The sequence below is a fragment of the Miscanthus floridulus genome, chromosome 19 (genome assembly GCF_019320115.1).
Source record: "Miscanthus floridulus cultivar M001 chromosome 19, ASM1932011v1, whole genome shotgun sequence".
NCBI lineage: Eukaryota > Viridiplantae > Streptophyta > Magnoliopsida > Poales > Poaceae > Miscanthus > Miscanthus floridulus.
This window is the reverse complement of record NC_089598.1, coordinates 36,889,432-36,896,570: the sequence shown is the minus strand read 5'-3', so window position 1 is coordinate 36,896,570 and position 7,139 is coordinate 36,889,432. Positions and strand designations below refer to the sequence as shown.

General features: G+C 43.3%; 1 pseudogene; it reads left to right on the top strand.

Moving 5' to 3' along the window:
* Positions 1 to 1,858: 1,858 nt before the first annotated feature.
* Positions 1,859 to 4,452, top strand: LOC136525877 (protein Rf1, mitochondrial-like; annotated as a pseudogene).
* Positions 4,453 to 7,139: the final 2,687 nt, after the last annotated feature.

Genomic DNA, 7,139 nt, shown 5'->3' with positions numbered 1-7,139 from the left:
TCCATGTTTCATGAAATGTCTTGTGGTATTTTTAGTATAAAATACTATTCTTATGTTCGGCTGGAGCGGCTGGCTGGCTGGTGCTTCCAGCCCTCTCACGTGAACAGTGTTTTCAGCCAGGGACAGTATTTTTCTCTTACACAAACCAGCCAGCAGTACTTTCTCACGAACCAGCAACGAACAAACCAACAGTTCCGAACAGGCTGATGGTGGTTAGATACTATTTTTTTACTTTAAATGGTTCAGTGTGTTTAATAATAAAACTATTATATAATTATCACAAACATCTGTAAGGTGTAGTTGTGGAGAGTGACAACTCTGAAGTAGCAGGTCTTGTGTTCGGATCCTATCCTTGGCTACTTTTGCCTTTTTTTTTAATTTATTTTTCAAGATCTGTAGCTGGAACGGGCCAGCTCACGGGAAGTTAAGCTGGGCCGGAAGCGCGCACAAGTGCGGGCCGGAAGCCGAGTTGGGCCGGAAGCTGTCGCGGGAACCTGAGCTGGGCCGGAAGCGCGCACACATGCGGGCGGGAAACCGAGTTGGGCCAGAAGCGCGCGGGCGGGAACGAGAGCTGGGCCTGGAAGCTACGCGCGCAGGAAAAATTGCCGGACGGCGGTTTCGCTCCAAACGGGCGGACTCCCCCCCCCCCCCCCACGCCGCCGCCGCCAGGGGCGAATCTAGTACTGCCTCCGTTTTGGCCCTCGTTTAGTCGAGGGGAAAGTTGGAATTTGGCTACTGTAGTACTTTCGTTTTTATTTGGTAATTAGTGTTTAATCATGGACTAATTAGGCTCAAAACGTTCGTCTCGTAATTTCCCACCAAACTGTGTAATTAGTTTTTTTTTCGTCTACATTTAATGCTCCATGCATGTATCGTAAGATTCGATGTGATGGATACTGTAGCACTTTTTTGGAACTTTTTTTTGCAACTAAACACGGGCTTGGTTTACTTATCATGGTCTCTAGCAATTTTGACTATACGTTTTTTTCTGCAAAAGATTTTTAGATACATCAAGTTTTTACATATATATAATTCTTTATTGAACATACTTCATTAGTGTTATATACATTGAAGTATCTAAGATTTTTTTAGAAGAAAAAACAGATAATCAAATTTACTACAGTAAAAAGTTGCTGATAAGTAAACACAAATGGAGGGAAGTAGGTGCATGGGGTACAGTTGTACCCCTAAAATTTTTGTAGAAACAAGAAGTATATATATTATATACCTAGTACACTTTATCAAATAGCAATTAAAGATCAAGTGCTCATCCAAGAAGGAAATAGCTCGGGCCTGTTTGTTTGGAGGAATTCTGGAGAAATTTGGATGGTTTGGAGGAATGTTGGAGGAATTTGTCAGAGAAAAACACTGTTCAAAAATGAAAAAAAAAACCGGATCAAGTCGAGTTTAAGGGCACGCAAACGAGGCTGTAGCCCTATACCAGCACTCTTTCTTTTTTAGCCCGGGAACCCAAAATGATCAATACACACGACACAAATATAAGATAAAAATGACAACGAATTAATAATTTTTTAAAAAAAAGTTGACTCCTTTTCCTTCCAAACCATCGTAATAATATAAATTTGTAAGCTTGGTTCTTGATTTTGTTTAATAACCAAAAAATGTTTTAGGAAAAACGTCTGTATATTACTTGATAAATAAATAATGTTATTTTTGTAGAACATCATGGCACTAAGAGAAACATTGATCTGGCTTTTTTATGTACTATACTCAATAAAGTAAACAAGATTTCTTCCCGCTCCGAATCAGCAAGAAACTAATAGATCCGTCTGCCTAACTATTTTATTGTCATTTGGCTGTAGTATTATATCGGCAGCGAATTATCTAGGTCCGTACCCCCATGGCCGCCGCCGCCTGCCGGTGTTCCAGCTACTACGCTCACATCCTCCACATCCAGCACTCAGCGGCTCCACCCACCTCACGTAAGCTGCTCTGCTACACCCATCCCGGAGGCGGATGCATCGTCGTCCGTGCATTTCCGCGGCGGGCCAGTAGCCGAGCGCATGGGCCCTCCGTCGGCATGACGCGCCGCGCGAGCGCCGCCTGCGACCGGTGCCTGGAGCTGGAGCGCATCATCGTTGGCCGTGCCAGGTCGGGGAACCTCGGCCTCGATGACGCGCTCAAGCTGTTCGATCAATTGCTGCCCCTCGCCAGGCTCGCCTCGGTTTAAGGATGGCAACGGGGATATACTCGTCGGGTATCGCCAGAATGTTCTCTTCCCCGCTACGGAGAATTCATTCCATCCCCATCCCCGTTAACTGTCTCGGGTATAGATTCTTGTCCATCCCCGTACCCGTCGGGCATCGATCGGGTAACAGGTACCCGACGGGTACTGCATACCCGATAAATAAGGACACTTAGGGTCACAGCTTTGCAATCGGAGACGTTTCTTCTTCACCCGGGTATAAGTGTTGGAGTCTCGAAGATGCCGAGAAGAAGGAGCGAGGTTGCAAGGAGGACGAGCAAAGATGGCAGAAAGACCAAACTGAGGAAGCAAGGGGCACGAGCGCTCATGAGGCAGGCGTACTTGTGCTACTAGCGGAGATGGTGAGGAAAAATTGAACTAAGGTTCCTAGAGCACACAAACTATATATATGATTGTTCAGATTTGTGCCAAAATACCTATGTTGAGCTTCTTTGAGCCTAATACTCGCATGACAGCTTAAATAGTCGGGTTCCCCAACGGGTAACGGGGACGGGTAAACAGGGAACGTTCCCGTACCCGCTATACCCGTCGGGGATGGATTCTTGCCCATTTAGATGTCCGCGGGTAAAGATATGATCCCATCCCCGTTCTCTAATGGATCAAATACCCGTCGGGTATCGGGTATCGAGGCCCCGTTGCCATCTTTACCTTGGTTGGTGCTTTCAACAACCTGCTTAACGTCGTCTCTCGCGCCCAATGCTCTTCAGCCTCCGCGCTCGCTGTCTCCCTCTTCAACAGGATGGCCACTGCCTGCTCCACCTGTACACATATAGCATCCTCATTGGCTCTTTCTGTCGCATGGGTTGCCTGGAGCATGGCTTCACCGCCTTTGGCCTCATCCTTAAGACGGGCTGGAGGGTGAATCAAGTAGTTATTGGTCAGTTGCTCAAGGGACTCTGTGATGCCAAGAGGGCCGACGAGGCCATGGACATACTACTCTGACAAATGCCTGAGTTTGGCTGCATGCCGAATGTAGTTTCCTGCAACACGCTTCTCAAGGGTTTCTGCAATGAAAAGAGGACCGAGGAGGCACTTGACCTGCTGCACATGATGGCTGATGATGGAGATGGAAACTGCACACCAGATATTGTGACATACAACACGATCATTGATGGCATGTGCAAAGCTAAAGCAGTTGACAGGGCTGAGGGTGTCCTTCAGCAGATGATTGATAAGGGTGTTAAGCCAGACATCCGGACATGTACCTGCCTGATCCATGGATACCTCTCTACAGGACAGGGGAAAGAGGTGGTTCGAAGGCTCGAAGAAATGTATGGACGTGGTCTTGACCCAAATGTTGTTACTTATGGCTTGCTACTGGACTATCTTTGTAAGAACAGAAAATGCACAGAAGCGAGAAAGATTTTTTATTCTATGATTAGGAAGGGCATAAAACCAGATGTAACTATCTACGGCATTCTTCTTCACGGGTATGCTGCTAAAGGGGCCCTTGCTGATTTGCCTGATCTCCTAGATTTGATGGTGGCAAATAGTATTTCACCTTATCTTTACATCTTGAATATAGTGTTCTGTGCATACACTAAAAAGGGAATGATAGATGAGGCAATGCGTATACTTAGCAAAGTGAGGCAGCAAGGATTGAGTCCTGATGTAGTCGCTTATGGAACATTAATAGATGCACTTTGCATGTTCGGAAGAGTGGATGAAGCTGTGCTTAAATTCAATTAGATGATCAACGAAGGAGTGACTCCAAACATCGTTGTTTTTAGCTCCCTAGTTTATGGACTCTGTACTGTTGACAGATGGGAGAAGGCAGAGGAATTATTTTTTTGAAATGTCGGATCAAGGAGTCTATCCTGATGCCGTGTCCTTCACCACCATAATGTCTAACTTATGCATAGAAGGACAGGTTATGGAAGCCCAAAGGCTCATTGACTTGATGGAACGTGTGGGTGTGAGGCCTAATGTCATCTCATATACTACGTTAATTGGTGGTCACTGCTTAGCTGGTAGAACTGATGAAGTGGCAAAGTTACTTGATGGTATGGTCTCAGCTGGCCTTGAAACCTGACCTCATCTCCTATAATACATTGCTTCATGGCTACTGTAAAGCTGGCAAGATAGACAATGCATATCGTCTTTTTCGAGAAATGTTGAGGAAGTGAGTTATGCTAGGAGCTGTGACTTACAATACTATACTGCAAGGTTTATTTCAGACTGGGAGATTTTCTGAAGCAAAGGAACTCTACCACAATATGCTTTAAAGTGGAAAACAGTGGGGCATTTACACACACAACATAATTCTGAATGGGCTTTGCAAAAATAATTGTGTTGGTGAAGCATTCAAATTGTTCCAGAGTCTGTGTTCTAAGGATCTTGGACCTGACATTATTAGTTTCAATATTATGATCGGTTCTTTGATTGAAAGTGGCAGTAAGAAAGATGCCTTGGATTTGTTCACTGCTATCCCTGCCCATGGTTTAGTTCTGGATATGCTGACCTATCGCTTAATGATGGAATATCTCATACAAGAAGGGCTGCTAGATGAGTTTGACAATCTGTTCTTAGCAATGGAAAAGAGTGGATGCACTCCAAACTCATGCATGCTAAATGGTGTAGTTAGGAGGCTCTTGGTTGCAGGTGAGATAGTGAGGGCTGGGGCTTACATCTCCAAAATTGATGAAATGAACTTCTCACTTGAGGCTTCCACTACTTCCTTGCTGATATAACTTTGCTCGATGGAGGAATTTAAGAACCACGCAATGTCCTTACCTGAAAAGTACCGTTTTCTTGAGGAGGTCAACTAATGACGATTATGACAAACAAAATAAATCCTTAGCTGAGTGGTATTGTCTTGCTCATTCTCTAATTTGCTGGCTATGTTGTACAGTCACATTTGTTTGATGAAATTCTCTAGGGAAATGTTGTACTGTTAGTGAATGTCAGCATCGAGTTTATGTCCAATAAAGTTATCGTGTCTTCAGTCCTAGTTATCTTTATAGTGGGAATCAATTTTCAAAGTATTGGGAGCACATAAGTTTCTTCCTTTTGTTGCTTAGTTTGTAAGATATTCTTCTCACCCGGGAAGTCAACCATTTTGACTTCTTGATTGAAAGGTGATTGATATACACTAAGGTTTCTGTATTTCCCCACTGTTAGCACCCCCCCAACCCCTAGGATTATTTTTTCCCGAAATATCTACTCTTAGCAGTGTGTGTTACTCTTAGCAGTGTGTGTTGTTCCTGTTTGTAGTTCCATGTATCAGGTAAATCCAATATATACTAGTGTTTTCTGATGCTTTTGTGGTCTAATTCCCATGACTTGTTTTCTTTGTTCGCTACAATCTCCTGTTCCTATGCCTTCATTGTTTATTAGAGGGAGCCCATGCTGAACTACCTCAAATTCCGCTTAACTTTTGTATTTACTTTTGTGTTAGATCATCCTTCTTTGGTTTGCGCTTTCCTGACATCCATGTCATTGATTCCTTGCAGCTCCATGTATATTAAGAGAGATCAAGCATTGGAAGTCCCATCCTGACCTTCGTTTGTGGCGTCTGGACTGGAGCAGTTTGGTTTGATGATGGCATCTGGAGGCTGGAGCGGGGGGTTTAGCAAAGACCTGAATGTTTAACGTTATTTTTCTGCATGACCTTCAAATATAAGCATTCAAATAGAACTCCCGGTTCATTGCATCATATTGGAGCAGCTGCTGTCACTATTGTAACAGGATCAACAAGAGAATGAAATCTGGAGGCACAGTGGTACCATTTAGTAGTATCATTACTAGTGTCACCTAAGATATGGTATATATGTAGTACCCAGTCAAAAGTACTTTGCTTTCTCTCAGAAGGCTTCCTGAAACTTTAGTTGAAAGTACCCTGTATGAAGTATGAACTATGGCTCCTTGGAAAATGTAACATTGTATATTTTTCTCAGAACCATATGATCATAATCACGTCGTCGTCGAGTACAAGGGATTGAGAGTTTTACAGATGTTTAAGTTTTTCACTTTTTTTTTTTTGAAATCTTACAAGTTCATTTGATCCAACCTTCAGCTAAGACAGGATCAGATAAATAATTGAGTTGTACACAGTTAACTTCATGCAAAGAAAGCATTAACTCTACACAGTTTTCCAAAACTATCTAACTAATTCTTACGTTTCAACAGCTTAACTAGATAGCTAATTAGTGAAAGAAGCCAGTTTCTGATTAGGACTCGGCTAGTTTCTGATTTTCACTCTGGTTTGTTTTGCTTCCTTTCCATGTTGATCTGTCCTGAAATTTTCCCACTGCCTCTGCTTGACTTGCCCAGCTACAAACATGCCTGCAACCACGGGCCGTGATTATTGATGATCCCCAGTCCTTTCTCACCTCTCAGAACGATATTTTTCTACTGCTCACCCTTCATGCGGATTGAAAATCTTTTTTTTTTTGCTGTTCTGTTGGGCAAACAATCTTGTGATATTCACAACAGTAGAAAAAGCAAGGAAAAAACCGTCAAAACTGAACTATCTGCCCTTCACACTGAGCACTACTTTTTGGATCCATAATGAATTGATGATTACTTTGGTTGAACTATGAGAGCAGAGTACTGATTATTTGTTGCTATCTGTTGCTTGATAAGTTTTACATTTTCTCGTGCCTTTTATATCCCTGTCCACTTATGTGTATCCTCTTATGAAGGTGATGGCCACCGCGGGAGCATCAGCAAGAACAGTAAAGCTGCTCAGCTTAGGCTTCATCTCTCCCTGCTCGGACGGCTGGACCCTCCCTCTGCTCACCCAGCTTTCTTCACATTTCTCTGAAACAAGTGGTGGATGCTAGTGGCACACTGAAGGTTTCCGATTTTGAATTGAGCACACTATCTCAACAAGTCCGTGTAAGTAATTTGTCTTTTCCGATAAACAAGTGGGTGAAAACGATATTCTTATAGCATAGTAGAGGTTAATTAC